Source organism: Pyxicephalus adspersus, chromosome 2, assembly GCF_032062135.1.
Source record: "Pyxicephalus adspersus chromosome 2, UCB_Pads_2.0, whole genome shotgun sequence".
In the NCBI taxonomy this organism is placed as follows: domain Eukaryota; kingdom Metazoa; phylum Chordata; class Amphibia; order Anura; family Pyxicephalidae; genus Pyxicephalus; species Pyxicephalus adspersus.
The window spans coordinates 88,381,473-88,397,533 of record NC_092859.1 but is presented as its reverse complement, the minus strand read 5'-3'; the positions used below and the strand labels follow the sequence as shown (position 1 = coordinate 88,397,533).

The following is a 16,061-nucleotide window of genomic DNA, read 5'->3' as shown; positions in this document are numbered from 1 at the left end:
TGAGAAGATCGATTAGTCTAGTGGTGGATCCTGAATTTTCATCAACCATTTACTTGTCAATCAAATAAGTCATATCTTAGTTCAACATGTTGATCTGTTCATCACTAGTAAAGAGGCAAATAAAGTGGAGTTACTTTGAGGAGGATGGTGAAAGTAAAATATGGAGTAAAGTGGAATTGTTGACAGGATACTTATCCCCCTACTTCAAATAAGAGCCAGCTTGTAAAGAATCCTTTCTTCATTTCTTCTGTTTGTGTGCTTTATTTCTCTCTAAATAGCTTGGCCTTTTATAAGTACTGTCTTATGTCAAGTGTTTCTCACTATCCCAATTTTATGAGTAAGGTTTAGCACACACTCATAATTACTTCTGATTTGTATTGGGATTATCTGTATGCACGAGGTCACAGTGTTACATAATTGTGCAGCAGAAATCAGAATATATAATTTTCATTGTCTAGATATTTTCATTGACCACTGTTAACAAACAAAGAAGGTATTGTACAAATATTTTAAAACCAATATGCAAATAAGCAAAAAAAAAGTAATATTTATTAGTAGATTGGGAACAAATCTACTGTCGTCAACCTTCTAATAATAATGTAAGTTGATATAACCCACTCAATATGGTTAATGTGCCTAAGCCCTTAATGTCCAAGTAGGGACAACTTATTAGAAATGTAAGGACAGAACAGTAGGCTACTTGTGGCACAGAAAAATTTTTAGGTATTGTATGAAATTTAAAAAAAATCACTTTTATTAAATATACAAGAATTATAAAAAAACATAAAAAAATGAGAGTAACAGAGGTAACATACACTGTATCCTTTAACAAAGTTTTTACAAATCTGTATCAGGAATCAAAGAGACAGAGAAGTTGGGTCTTCTCCCGACGCGTTTCGCCCATGTGGGCTTCTTCAGGGGACAATTTCCACTGTTTGAGAACTTTTATTTGGAAATCCCTTGAGCTTTTTTGATTGGGTTTGGTAAATATAGCTTCTATATTTATAATGACTTCTTATGGTCACATATCAGTTGGTTAAGTAGCACTCAATAATAATTGAAACCACTTCTCAGCCTGTATACTGCCATTCTTCTCTTGCTGTCGTTTTCCACAGAGACCCCTTTTTACCTTCCAAAGGTGACAATTAGCCTTTTAGTTAGCCTCTCCTTCTCCTGCTGATGGGTTCTTGCCTGGATGCTTTACATGTTCACCTCTGCAATAGTGTATTTGGAATAGTTATCAAACTAAATAAAATCCCATGGTGAAAAATAATTTTTGAAAATGTCACATAGTAACTTGTCACTTGTAGATATCCAACATCTTTCCTTCTGTACAAACTTCAACATGTTCTGAAGAAGTCTGTATAGGAAGATGTTGAAATCTGTCAAGCTTGTATTGCTAAACTACCACAGGATGTGTTGATGTTGGATTTGATCATAGTTGAACTCATCGCCACAGGGGATTGATCAGCCTCTAAGTAATACCAAGAGGTCAGTGGAAGTAAGTGGCTGGTCATGCCTAGCTGACACTCATTAAACTGGTGTATAGCAAAAAAGTCAGTGCAAACATTCCCAAGGTATTTCTATAAAAAGACATGCAACCCCTAATCTGCCCTGCCCACCTTTCTCTCCAGCATCTGGAAGCAGGTGCACATGATTCAATTGCAAAAATTACATTTAGAGAAAACAGTGATTTCACGTTCCAGGGAATAATGTAAAAATAATAGCATTTTTAAAGATACTTTTAGGGCCCATATACATGTATGTGATATCGCAATGCATTTGACCATCTGCTTTTATTGTGCCATTGGGATGAATAAACTGTACAAAAAGGTAAATCCACAACTCTCTGTAGCTCATATTATGCATACCTTGAGTTGGGGTAAAGTGGATTGAGAAAAAAAGATGCTATATTAACTGTTGTTGTGCATTGGCAGCACATTCATAAAAAAAAGGCTGCCTCAACACACACGCTTATGTAATATGCAATATGTTTTAGCCAATTTTTTTGCCAATTTAAAAATGCAAATCACATTTTTTTTTCTGGCACATTACGTAGTAGATTACGTTTGTTAGTAAAGTCCAAAAATATACACAGTAGCCTTGGTATACCTACTCCAGACATATGGTATATTCTATAAGGCTATACCTTGCTTGTCTAGGCACTGTCAATTCATTTACATACATGAATATCCTGAAAGAAACCAGGCAAACAAAGTCATATTAGTTTAAAATGAAATGCTCTCTTTCATCTTTTAGAATATTTTAGAAACTGACTGTTAAACCAGGCATTCATCCATTTCTTGATAAAATCCCATTTTCCATTTCTGGTAATGGATTTGGCTTTGTATGTGTTACAGAAATCATAACCCATGACCTGCTCAACCTCATTACTTATCTTAAACAGCACAGTGAGCTCTTTGTTTTCTATGTCATAGCCAGGTGGTGCTGGCAGGTGCTAACAGTGGTGCTTACACAGATGTAAATTATAGTCATTTATGTCAATGATATATATATCCTGTATGCCAGCTTAATCAACCTTCTATGCTTCCTTGGTCTGGTGTAGACTTCTTAGTAAATCCCTCTTTTAAAAGCTTTGATAACTACCTCTGGACTTTGGACTTCATTGAGGGATTTAGTTAGGCCAGAAAATATTTTTTTAAATGTTTTGGCAGAGTACATGTTACGTTTCTTCTTCAATAAAAAATACCTGCTTGTTTGCAATCTTCTGTTTAATATATGATCTCAACATACATGAGAATAAATGAGCTCCTGTGGGCATGAACGGGTCTTATGTCATCCTGGTCTGGCCAATCAATCAAGATGGCCAAAAACCCAAACTCATTTTCCTCTTTCTTCTGTGCAGTGCCAAATCAGGTGACGTACCCAGAAGAAGGAAGAAGAGGGCCAACGGATCTACGGAATTAAGCCCCTGATCGGTAACCCCTGATCGGTAATGTGACTCAGGGTAGAAAAAAGATTCTGAAAGCGGTAAACAGCTAAAACAGTGAAATACAATAGTAAATACAACCTTACCTGATCCGCCAGCGTCCTCCCTCACATTCCCCGTCCTCTCCTTTCCTCTGGCCGGCGTTCTCTGCGTCAGATGAGTCACCAGTAGTTCACGGTGACGTCGGTACGTGCGACTGTTGCGCTGGGGGCGTGGTGGGAATTTTTTCAAATCTATTTGTGTTGTTTTCAATACAAAATACCTTTAATATACTCATACTATTATATTATACTGTAAAATAAATTTTCATGAAAAACAATGTACCACTTTTGGACATATAAATCCGGACAGAATGAACTGCCCAGGTGGTTAAAGGTAAGTGGGATTTTTTTATTGTTCTGTTTAGTTCTGCTTAATTTAACTGGTATGAATTTATTCTGGTACAAACTATTCCTAAAAATATTTTTTTGTATACTTTAGGAGATTTTTGCTGTCCACGTGCAATACATTTAAACCTGCTGAGCTATCCTTGTACTTTTAGAGAAATTACCTGTGACATTTTTATAAGTGATTTCAGGTGCTTCTGCTCATTGTTTGTTTAAATGTGAGTAAATATTGATACATGGTAGTTAAATGTGACTCTTAAAGCAGGCCATTACCTAGTACCTATTTTTTTACATTTAGAAACAAACTTTAAAATTAAACAACATTTTCACCCTTTGTTAACCTCCCTCTCTAATTCCTTAGTGTCTGCATGCATTGCATTGTGCTGCCTTGGTAAAAGTAATGCTTGTAAAAAAAATGGGCAGATATACCTGCACCTCAGTGTATGTCATTTCTGTGTTAAAGTAAATGCAATTAACATGTGCTAAAAGTATATTGCAATAGGGATTTGGGAAAAGTTAAGGGGTTGGGAGGCTGTATTCCTGCCCTAGTAGCCTCAATTCTTATACTGGTGTCAAGGACAATAAAGGAATAGAGATCTCCCAACAGAGTAACAGGTTGTAAAATATACATTGTTAAATATATTGTTAAAAATACAATTCCCTAAAGGTAATTTAAAGCAGGAAAGAAAACCCAGAAATGCTTTTGGTTCATTTTGAAATATTCTTCATGAATAGATAATATGTTCATAGCTCTGAATAGATGCCAATGTTTTAGCAGAAAGGTCAGATCAATGGGGAACGCGTTCATGAACTTTTGTCTCAGCAACATATGTTCACCATTCTTATCATAAAACAATCTGGAATGCAGTATCTATTCCACTATAAATTCCTTTCAGTTGAAATATTTTTATGAAATAACGATGGCTCAGTCCTGATAGAGCTGGTTTTTAGGTAATGGCTTTTAGGACACAATTTCAATCTGCAATTGTAAATGTTCAGACTTGTCTCCATTTCATTATACAAATCCTATTATGGATACAGATTCTTTTTTGGTATCCTTCAAAACTGATTTACTTCACAATAAACTGTTTGATAAAATGAATGATAAAGGTAAATTACTTGAAAAAAGGTAAGGTAAAGAACTGTCATAATCCATAGGGAATATTTGTTTTCTATCAGCATATCAGATATCTGTGGCTTTCTTTTTAGGCATATTACTGGTGAATGAGGGTTGAGCGTTCTCTGGAGCATTCTCGCTAAAAGTTCCGATGAGTTAGCGAAATTTCGGCAAAATTTTGGGAAAACAACGGAATTCACTATAGGAGGATTATCACGGCTGCATTCATTAATACAGCCGTGAGAATCCTCCTGTCAGTTAAAAACGATCCCCGGCCACTACAGGTAAGAATGAGGGCAAGCCCACATTCTGACCTGTAGTCCCCGGGGATCTCTCACTTAGAGGAGGATTCTCGCGGCTCTATTCATAACTGCAGCCGCGATACTCCTCCCTTTCAGAGTCCTGAGTCATACAGCTTGTGTTTATGAATGAACACGGTCATGAGAAAAATCAGAGGATTTTTCCCACGCTGCATTCATTTATGAGCAGCCAATGAGACTCACACTCTGTTCCTGGATAGAGAAACTCTATCCAGGAACACATAGTACAGGCTGCAACAAAAATCGGTGGAGGAGGGCTGACAGCTCCACTTCCCTGATTGGTCTTGCAGGTCCCAAAAATTCGGTCTTGCTGGCTAAATGTACGAAGGCTGTTCTTGCCTACATGTTTGGTAAGCAAGAATAGCCCAATTCACCGCGAGACCGAATTTAAAAAAATTTGCTCGCTCATCCCTACTGGTGAATAAATTGCTCAAATGTGTATTTATTTTTTAAATACCTCATGTCTGTGTATTCAAATGTCAGTCTGTCCTTCATTATTCCAATGGGTTCCACATAGAAAAGGGGGAAGCAAGAGATCCATAATTATTGCACTGACTAATCTTGTAGTTTAGCTAAAATCTTTTATGTCTCATTTCTGTCTATTTTGCTACTGGGCAAATGGGGCACCCAGAAGCAGCTAATCATGTGCTTTTTTGTTATTCAAGTTGTGTACTTATTAAGAAGCGAGTGCAGCTGTGTTCACACACAGACACTGGACTGAAATTCATTCCACAACCATGTGACATATAAAAAATGTCTATGAACATTGTATATATGTTATAATTTCAGCAACTGTTGGGTCCTGCTTCCTTCAGACCGAGTGTCTACCAGCAAAAAAAAAACCTGCAAAGAACAGGATAGCTCTGCCTGTTAAAGTACAATAGAATTGATGGTAAAACAGAGGTTTAGCACAGATATTTAAAGGGATAATTAAAAGGTTGAAGCAGAAACTACATGATATAGGGGAGCCTAATCCTAATGTTAAATGATAATTATAATCATTTGTAATTTGTACTGTACTATTTGAGAAAATAATGAAAATGTAAAACATGATGTGGATAGACATTCTTATACCACAAATGCAAGAAAGCAAGTTTAACCATTTAATTTGATCTTTGTACTCCTGTTCTTTGCTTGTACTTTCTAGCTCACTTCAATGGAAATGATCCAGCAAACCTGGAATAAATCTGGTCTAGGATAAAAGACTTTTGCCAAATAATATCAAATAATTTTAAGAAATCTTTTCCAGGTGTGCTGGATCACCCAGGTTCTCTTATGATAGTCTATCTTCTTCTCCAGAGCTTTAAAAAATCCGGCCCAATGTAAAGTTTATTATTTATTGCATATATAACAACCATATCTTTTCTTTTTATGTCGGTGTCTGCTTGGGTGATTCACACTCATGGGGAAATCTTCCAATGGGTACATCTATTTTATTGACCACTGTCTAGGAGAAAAAAAGGCTCTTTACTTTATGGATAAAGAACTTAAAGAACTTTAAAACAAAATCCATGCACAAAAATCTTTATAGAAATATATTGCCCAATAGACACAACCGATATCAATTCAGTTTACCGATACTAAATGGCTTTTATAAGCCCCGATATTACTGTGCTATCACGTAGCATTAACATCATTACTGTCCTGAACATACAAAGATTAAAACCGTCACTTTTCCCAATATATACTGCTTAAAGAGTAATATAGAGAGGCGGATACAAGATCACTTTTCCTGCACAAGTGGGAGAAGGGACTGGTCTTCATCAAAGAAAAAAACCCACAAAAGCAAAGCACAGGAGATGTTTAATTCTGGATTACTGTACAGGTTTAGAAGACACATGTCTCTTGTTTTAGACTTAGATATATTTTACATTTTAATATAATTAAATAATCATTTTATCCCTTTTTTGTCTGTATTTCAGCTTAGGTATTATGACACCTACACTGACAAACTTCACTGTGATAGTAGATAAATGATCAGCATTTTTTTGCAATATTATCATCACTGCATTGTGAAGAATGCCTCTATTATTTTGCATGGTTCTTAACGATGATTATTTAATGTTAACTTGGGCATGCCACATAATGCTTGGCTTTCATCTCTGCCAGTGATAATTAAATATGTCTACTTATGTTTTATTTCAGGTCCGGGTAGTGAGCAAGCCCAAGTCAAACAAAAGGTCTTTTGTTCCGCATCACATGTTTGAACAGTGATCCGCACTACCTCAAGGCATATTTATGGGTCAAGAGCAGATCCACCCAATTTCTATGAAAAGCTTTAGGGAATACAAATGTCTTGTTTAAAACGAAATATTAGTTGAAAATATCTGTTGTGCCCAGAGCTAACTTAGCACCTCTATGCAGACAATATGCAAAACATCAGGGAACATCCAGGATAATGCAGACTACATAATTATATAGCTGACTATGCCTCTACCAATAATTATGCAGTGCAGTCATCTCAAAGAAAATATTCTGCATTACCAATACAATTGATTGCTTATGAATATTAAAAGAATGTTAAGCGGTTTGCATTTTTAAACCAGAATAAATGCTTCCTAATCAAAAATCCTGTTGAAGGGTACTAGAAGGTGTGTCTTGAAATAAACAGGACTGATCTGATAGCACAGTAAATAAGTTGTATCTGTAAGATTTTTTAGAAACATACAAAAAAAATTTTCTTTACGGTAGAACATAATACAGTTGAGTCATATTTGTTTTTACACAATGATGCATAGGAGTCAATGTACTAGCATAGAGAAAAGAGCTCCTGACTCTTCGAATCTGCATACTTGTTCTACATCAATGACCCACTCACAAGTGGACAATGGCAATACCATTTACAGTTAAATCATGGGGTTGGTTTATTATTACATACTTGGAACCCATCTTGGTTCATTTTTATGCAGGATAACAAAATTGTATGTGATCCACTGAAGCCCCATATTTCTTTTAAACAAAATGCTTGCTAAGGTGGTGTGTGCTAGGATAATCACTCATTTACCTAATGAGTGACAGGTAATGATAGACATATATGGCATGGTAGTTCTGTGTATAGTATGCTCCTCATGATGCCAGGACACTACTGGCATGGAGATTGTATTTCCCTGTATTTGTGTTCTTCAGGTTCTCCTACGTCCAATCCCAAAAACATATTCGTGGAATAATTGCTATTCCCCCTAAAAATTAGATAGTGAGCCTCCTGAAGAACAGTTAATGACATGACTATGACTCTGTACAGCACTGCATAATATGTCAGCTCTATATAAATAAAAGATAATAATAGATTCTATATCTGAGGTTTCCAATATACTTACTCCATTGCTGTCAATCCAGATGAGCATGAAGGTTCTTTATAAACAGAGACAATACCCTTGTTACTGAGCATTTGAATTTCAGGCACATTACTCCCCAAGTCTATGGATGGAAGAAGCATCAATTTGAACCTGAATTCAAGTTAGTTTAAAATCCAGGCCTCTGTGCCCTTTTCCACTACTTAATACATGCAAATAGCTATATACTAATAAAATACAGATTACAAGAACTCTGGAGAAAGCGTGATGAAAATGCATGAAAAATATTATATCTTTAATTTTCCTGTTTTTTTCTGCAAAACTGATTTCCAGCCAAACTAAATTTTTGGTTAGAGTGGGGAAGGGTTGCAACTTTTAATAGATTTTTATTGGTGTCTGAGTGTTTCCCTGTTGGGAAGTATTCTTCTTAGGCTTTGTACATACTTCTAATGATTGTCACCCAAGACAAATGGTCACTTGCCCCCTCCCCCCATAGAACAGAACGTGCTGTATGTACAGCGCTTGTTTGTTCTGCTGTCACTTGAAATATTCACAAATGATTGTTTCTATTGGCAGTAATCTGATGTCTATCTGACGTCTGTACAGGGTTTTACTTCTAGCCCTGGTGACCACACAGGAAGTGAGTGTTCTTACACATCTTTCCTCATTCTGTTTAAATAAACGTTTTATTACTATCTGTGCCTCCATTGTTTACAGAGGTTCTGTACTCTTCCCCATTCTATCAGAAATTGAAATAAATACCAGAATTCCTACTACCTAACTACCAAAAAATGTAAATGGAGTCTTAACTGGAGGTATACACTGCCTGTCCAAAAAAAGTCCCACACTCTAATAACTGGACCACGTTTAGGTTTGATTACATCACACATTCACAATAATACCATTTCAATGTCACAACTTTTATTTCCATCCGAAGTTGCATAATGGTTTTATTAGGATCTTGTTCATGTTAAGACTTGGATTGCTTTTCCAGAACATCCCAAAGATCCTCAATGAGTTTAAGATCTGAACCCTGTAGTGACCAGACCATGTGAGAAAATCATGTCTCATGCTCCCTGAGCAGCTCCTTGACAATTTGAAAATGATAAATCTTGGCATTATCATCTTGGAAGCTGCCCATGCCACTTGGGCACATAACGTTGCTGAACCTAGAACTGGCTAACGGGAGCAACCCCAGATCATAGCACTGCCCCCCACAGGCTTGGGACTTAACTTTAGCCAGGCAGTGTATAAACTGAAACACAGGAGATTTTTCTAAACATTTGTAAAATGGTCATATGTAAAAACACGCAATTGTGAAAGAAGTGATGGCGCATAAGACACCATGCTCATTGTCCTTAATGTAACCTTTGTTTTCTGTTTTTACATGTTTGTGTCATGTTTATGCAAGGTTTGCTGGAACTAGTGATGATTTTCTTGGCATGGGATACATATTATTCTAACTGAGAAGGTAATTAAATAAGAAGTACACTAGCTTCTTTCATTGAAATCAATCCTCTCTTTTAGGGAGCTCTTTACTTGAACATGACACCCATGTCAGCAAACCTGGATTTAGGCCACATCTCTAACTATATTCAGTGTATGGTGCCCATAAGAAAGCAATACCTAAATAATGGGAAAAGCAGTAAGATTTCATAACATGGAAATAAAAATCTGAGTAAATGCAACATTCTGACTCACAGGAAATTGTATATTTGCTTATGTTATCCTTCTGCATTATTCATGTCTTCAGTAAGAGATGGAAATCATTATGTACGCTTGTTATTGCCTACACAGGTTATCTTTCTGTATCACTGCAATCTATTACTCTAAAAAGTTAAATTGTTTTTATTTTACTAAAATTGTGCAAAATGATGACACAGGTTTACATTATTTATATCCTATTAATAGCAGTCAGTAAATAGTAGGAAATAAAAATGCATGCTCACAGAATTTTCATGAGTCTAAAATGTTAATTTATCTATAATATAAAAATAAAATGTATCAGTAAATCCAGTGTGATTGTGTGGGACAATATTTTCAGTGAAGGTGAGAAGGAATGGCTGTGAGATTTAAGTCTGCAAAAACTGGTATGTGTTAAAATTTATAGACTACACATTGTTAGTATTTGGGAATTTTTGATTATATTATATACAAAAAAGCTAATGGTTAGTTTTGTTTTCTATACATCACTTGGTAAATAGAGAAATATGATTATGAATTAGAGGCTTATCTACCACCAGATGCATATATGGATTATTGGATCATTAAGTGATTGAATTGATAGCATGATGTCTATGATACTTGAAAAGCAACTGATTAATTAATTAATTGTTTTATTAAAAATTGGATCTTTGAAATTATTAATATTTAAAAGCAATTAATTAGATAATGATTTTGGAGCTTATCAGCAAATGAACGTAGAAATAAGAAATAGTCTTTGTATTAAAAGGGTCTTCAAAACCAAATATTAAGAGCTGCCTGTGGATGCATGTCACAAGTGTTTTTCCTCTTCTTTCCCCCATGTACACTGGACTACCCAGAAAGGGGCTTGATTCCATTGGATTAAACAGATGTGTACGAAAATAATGAATATATTAAAGTATTTTGTATATTAATGACGATGTATATATATGTATGAGTCTAATTAAGTATCATTGTATTTATAGAACAGACTTTGTATTCCTCCTGAAGAAGTGACCAAAGTCACGAAACGCGTCGAGGAAAAGTCTGATATGTCAGTGTAATCAAGATAACACAAATACAAGTCTGTGAAGTCGGTTTTTTAACCTCCCGACCATTAAGCCCGACCTTCGTACGGGCTAAAAAAAGTTGCTCTTTTCGTTAAGCCCGAGATTTTCCGTACATTAAAATCCCCACTTACCCAGGTAAGTGGGGATTTTATTGTAGGGAAAATCTCGGTCCCCCTGTGCTCATCCAGCGTCGGGTTCGTGTTCCAGCGTCGTCCTCCGTCGATCGTCGTCCGTCGGTCTCCCTCTCCAGCATCGGGTGCCTTCTCGTATACCAGCGGGACCAGGTAAGAAGCCGGCCGGCATCTTGTGTTCCGCTGGTCCCGCTGATCATCCAGCGTCGTTCTCGTTCAAGCTCCGGGTGATCTCTGAAACAAGAAGCCGGCCGGCGGAGGAAAAAAACAGCCAGCCGGCCGGCCGGCTGCGTGCGTGATGACGTCGGCGCGTGTGCGGGAAATTCAAATTGAAACTCATTCATTCATTTTGTATTGGATTGAATACAGGAGTTTGTATTCAATCCAATACAAAATTAATGAATGAGTTTCAATTAAAAATAAATACAAAGTATGTATTTTGTATTGTATTGGATACAGGAATTTGTATTCAATCCAATACATAATGAGAGTTTGAATTTTGTTCTCATTTTGTATTGGATTGAATACAAAGTCCTGTATCCAATCCAATACAAAATAATAGAAAATATATTTATGTGGTTTTGTCTATAGGTATGTGACGGACACTAGGGAGGTGTTTTAGAAAAATATATTACTATACATTATACCGAATTATCGCATTTTCAGTATTGGATTGAATACAAAGTCCTGTATCCAATCCAATACAAAATAATACAAAATATATTTATGTGGTTTTGTCTATAGGTATGTGACGTTGGACGGTTGGACACTAGGGAGGTGTTTTAGAAAAATATATTACTATACAGTATACCGAATTATCGCATTTTCAGTATTTTTCATTTATTTATGTATTCTTGTTTAAGCTGAATTTTGTGTTTTTCCTTTAATTTTATTAAAAGTATTTATTTTTTTTTTTTTTACATGATTGTGTGTTTCAAACATTTTTTATGTTGTACAATTTAAAAAAAAAATTTCATGAAAACCTGTAACACTTTTGGTACAGAAGTGTACCAAAAGTTGTTTTTAGAACACAATATTGATGCAATTGTTGTTGTATAGAACTAGTCAGTAAAACATAGAATCAATTATGCCGTTAAAGTCCCTCCCTCTTTCCAATTTTGGTTGAATTGGGGATTTGGCATTGAGTAACTATAGGGAATGCTTATTCAATTGTTTGTCATGTGTTAAAATTTGTTAAAATTCCAAAAGACACTGTTGAGGCTTCCTCAGACGCTAGGATGGGACCTGTCCTTCAGACACTGATAGTAGAGCTGGGTCTTTTTTTGTCCTTCAGATACTGAATGACAGGACTGGGGTTTATCGTTTTACAGACAATAGACAGGATTATTATATATAGGGCTAGTGATTTCATAAAGACTGAATTACAATTGTGGGTACTCATCAGGGTGTTTTTTTTGTTCCCCTAGGCCAGCTAGCTTGTGCTGCCCTGAGAGAGAGTGAGAGGCAAGAGGAGGAGAGAGGAAGATGGGACGGAGAGGAGAAAAAAAATCAGAAAGAGAGATGGAGAGGGGAGATGGAGGGGAGAGATGGAGTGAGTGGTGGAGAGAGGGAAAGATGGAGATAGAGGAGAAATGGGGGGAGGGAGATATAGAGAGGGAGAGAGGCGAGTGAAAGGGAAACAGAGAGGAGAAATATAGAGAGGTGAGAGAGAATGAGAGGCGAGAGGTGGAATGTGAATCAGAGCAGAAAAGGGGAGTAGAGAAATGATAGAAGGGAGAAAAAGAGGGAGAAAGAGAGGGTGTAAAAAAACAAAACAAAACCATTTGTTATAATAATATTTGTTAGCAAATATTATCAGTTCTGGACCAGATGCATTGCAGGTTTCCTGCGTCACTTAGCTTCACTGATGAAAATGTATCCTCTCCAGTCTTGGAGAGATTTAATAAATTAGACCTAAAGAGAGGGGGTGGGGGGGGGGGGGATTGGGGAAAAATAGAAGGGGAGAGGGAAAGGGGTGGGGAAAAGGGAGAACAAAGAGAAAAGCAGATGAGCAAGAGGAGGGAGGGGGTGAAGAGTGGGAGGAAGAGGGTAGAGAGAAATGGTGAGAGAGAGAGAAGAGGGAGAGAGTATGGGAAAGTAGAGAGACAGAAAGGGAAAAAGAAACGAGACAGGGCAGAAACAGAGGGGGGATAAAGAAAGTGGGAGGAAAAGGGGAGAGAGATGGGCAAGGAAGGAGGAGAATGGAGAGATAATAGTAATATCTTCAATATAAATATCACCTTGCACAGATCCCTGCATTGTATCCGAGTTTGGTATATTCACTTTCACTGTGTGCTTCCTGTTACTGTAGAGCTAGTCAACCAATTGCATCGGGGTCCAATTCTTCATTCTGTTCCAATTCCACTGCCACCTAGCTGTCATGGTGCCCTAGGTCATAACCTTGCCATAGAGAATATTTGGCCCTGGTACTCTGGTTTACAGATGTTTGATATGAATATTAGCAAACCTGTTAGTGTGTGCTGCTTTGAAAGGGCAACTTTGATCATTTCTTTGTAGCATAGCAGTGGATGTTATTTTAGTGTATACTACTACAGATCTATTCAACAATGTGGGTTGAAGGAATTTTATGCAGGAATGTGGAAACATCAACTTATTTATGAAACCTCACCTACTGTTTTGTGTTGGGGCGAGAAGAGTAGTTGACCCATGGCTGCTGAAGGGTTAAAATAGCTGATCTACCTCGAGCCATACATGTTTTTCAGTAGGGAAGTTGTACTTCTTCTTTCTTGTTTTTATAGTTCAAAGGAAACAGATGTTGTAAATTGCAAAATCTTTTGTATTACAATGTATCGAATAACACCACATATGACTAAAACTTGAATAGATGTATGTAACTAATGACCACTCCTTGTCTGTATAAAAGGATCACTTCGTTAAGTAAAGATTAGAGTATATTCCTAAAACCATACTGTGTGTGTGTGTGTTATTGGGATATCTCTCCAGACGTCTGTCTCTCTGGTGCAGGGGAAGTCAGTGCGTAGAAGTAGAAGCAGATCCTTTCAGCTGCTATAGTATAGTAGTGGGTGATTTTTCTGTGTTGGCATTCACTCATCAGTTTTCTTCTCTTTTTATTACTATTCATTTTTCTATATAAGATAAAATATACTAGAACTGAATATAACATTACATTATAAAATTACATTTTTTGCACATATTTATGTCTAAGGTGCATTAACACAGGTGCAGTATTCTTAAGATCAAGAAAATCCCTGTACACTGCATAATCTTGAAAAGCTTTTTTTTATGTCTTAATGTGACTTCCTGCAGTGAGACACAATTAACGCTTTGGATGCCAGGAAATCCTCAATGCACTAGTGTTTAGATTTTGATTAGCTTCCAAAAGCCACACAGTGCGCCTCACTGTAGTCTGTTCATTGGAATGCCTTGGGCTTGTACCATTAATGCATAACAACACTGTACATACTGATATGGGATGACAATTGCTGTATGTTTGCTGGGATTATTTTCTGCTGTCTTTCCCAAAGGACTTCTTGGAATGTAAATGATCCTTCTATATAGGATTAAAAGATGTATATCATGCATTACTGGATTTACAGAATTACCAGCATTATCCTCATAATAAAACAAGTGAATAAAAGATTACATTTGCTGAGGCCTGATTTCCCAGACTTTTGCGTTAAGCAGTGCCAACTTTCATCACCCTATAGATGTTAGGAAATATTTTTATGTTTATAGTGTGCATAGAATTAGTTTAATGGTTTTTGCATTGCAATAACTACATTTCCTAGATTTATTGTTTCTTTTTAATATCTTGATCATTTTATATTGTTTGGTGTGATTGATTTAGGGCTAAATGTACATACTGAATAAATGCCATGTTGTATTTTTCCAGTGACTGACTGGTCAACTTGTTCTAATAAATCACGTTTCACAATAGAAGAAGGCATGTTTGTTAAGGGAGACTACAATGGCAAGTCTAAAGCCATGCTACATGTAACAGATAATAGTTATTTTAGTACAATTCAAACATAAATCACTGCAGTTATTTCCATACATAACGCCAGGGATTATCTGGTCACATTCTACAACCTCCTTGAACCTGGGACTGTATTAAATCTTATGTATGCTGATCTTTCTGGAGCAAATGTTTTCTTGTTCTCTGCAATGAAATGTTACTCAGAGAAATATTGGGTCAGACCTACTTAAAAATGAATATTGCGTGTCTCTGGCTTTGAGACACTGACACAGAACAAGCATGCAGATCTGGAAAGTCTAAGTAAACTCAAAACTTCTATTTCACATATTTGCCCTGAGCCAGTGATTTAGAAAGTTTTGAAGCCACTGGATTAGCATGACAGCCCTGTAGTTCATCCCTATATAAGGAGAATTCAGCATACTCCTTCTTTTCATCTAATAATATGTGTGTTTATATTTACAGACTTTTCAGCAAATAAATGTCCAAATATTTTGAGGCAATCTGTAAAAATAAATCTTTCCTTTAAAACTGATGATGTTTCACTAGAACATGTCTCTATTGGCTCTATTTATAAAACAGGGAATCAGACATTTCCTCAAACATTCTCAGAATCTTCCAGGTCCATGTGTTTCAGTGGCAGTAATTGATTCCTACCAGAGAATGTTTGAGGGAATGTCAGATTCCCGGTTTTATAAATGGAGCCCTATGTGTTTTGGTGTCAAATTGAAAACATTACATTGCAATACATTACATAGCTATGGATTACATTGCACAGCTAGTGAGATGAAGATAAAGGAAACAAAAAAATAGAATAAAGAGTTTAAAGCTGAACTGTCATAAGGATAAAGAATTTACCACTGAAAATACCACTGATCTTCAATTCCAAAAAACCCCTGGTCCCTCCACTTCTGGGCTTGATTCAGTCCTGCGCCCTCCTGGTTTTTTGTTCGTTTTTTTGTCCCAGCAGAGGAAGCGCCAGTGCCACTATATTCTTTTGTCCTTCTTCCTTTTTCTGCCTATATCACCAAATCTCACACTGTAAATCTCACACTTTTTTTTCAATGCCTGGAAAAGACATATGTTTCCCAGGAGGCTCTGGGCTTCTATTCAGTCTTTACTGCAGCGGCTGTAAGGGCAGAAGGGGAGGGGCTTC

The 16,061-nt window shown here is 36.5% G+C and overlaps 1 long non-coding RNA gene across 1 annotated transcript; it reads right to left on the bottom strand.

Annotated features, from left to right (window-relative positions):
- Positions 1-536: 536 nt before the first annotated feature.
- Positions 537-13,354, bottom strand: LOC140322100 (uncharacterized). The gene is made up of 3 exons (XR_011919135.1): positions 13,191-13,354; positions 3,037-3,183; positions 537-1,214 (listed from the first exon to the last, which is right to left on the bottom strand). It is a non-coding gene; the product is annotated as an uncharacterized lncRNA (long non-coding RNA).
- Positions 13,355-16,061: the final 2,707 nt, after the last annotated feature.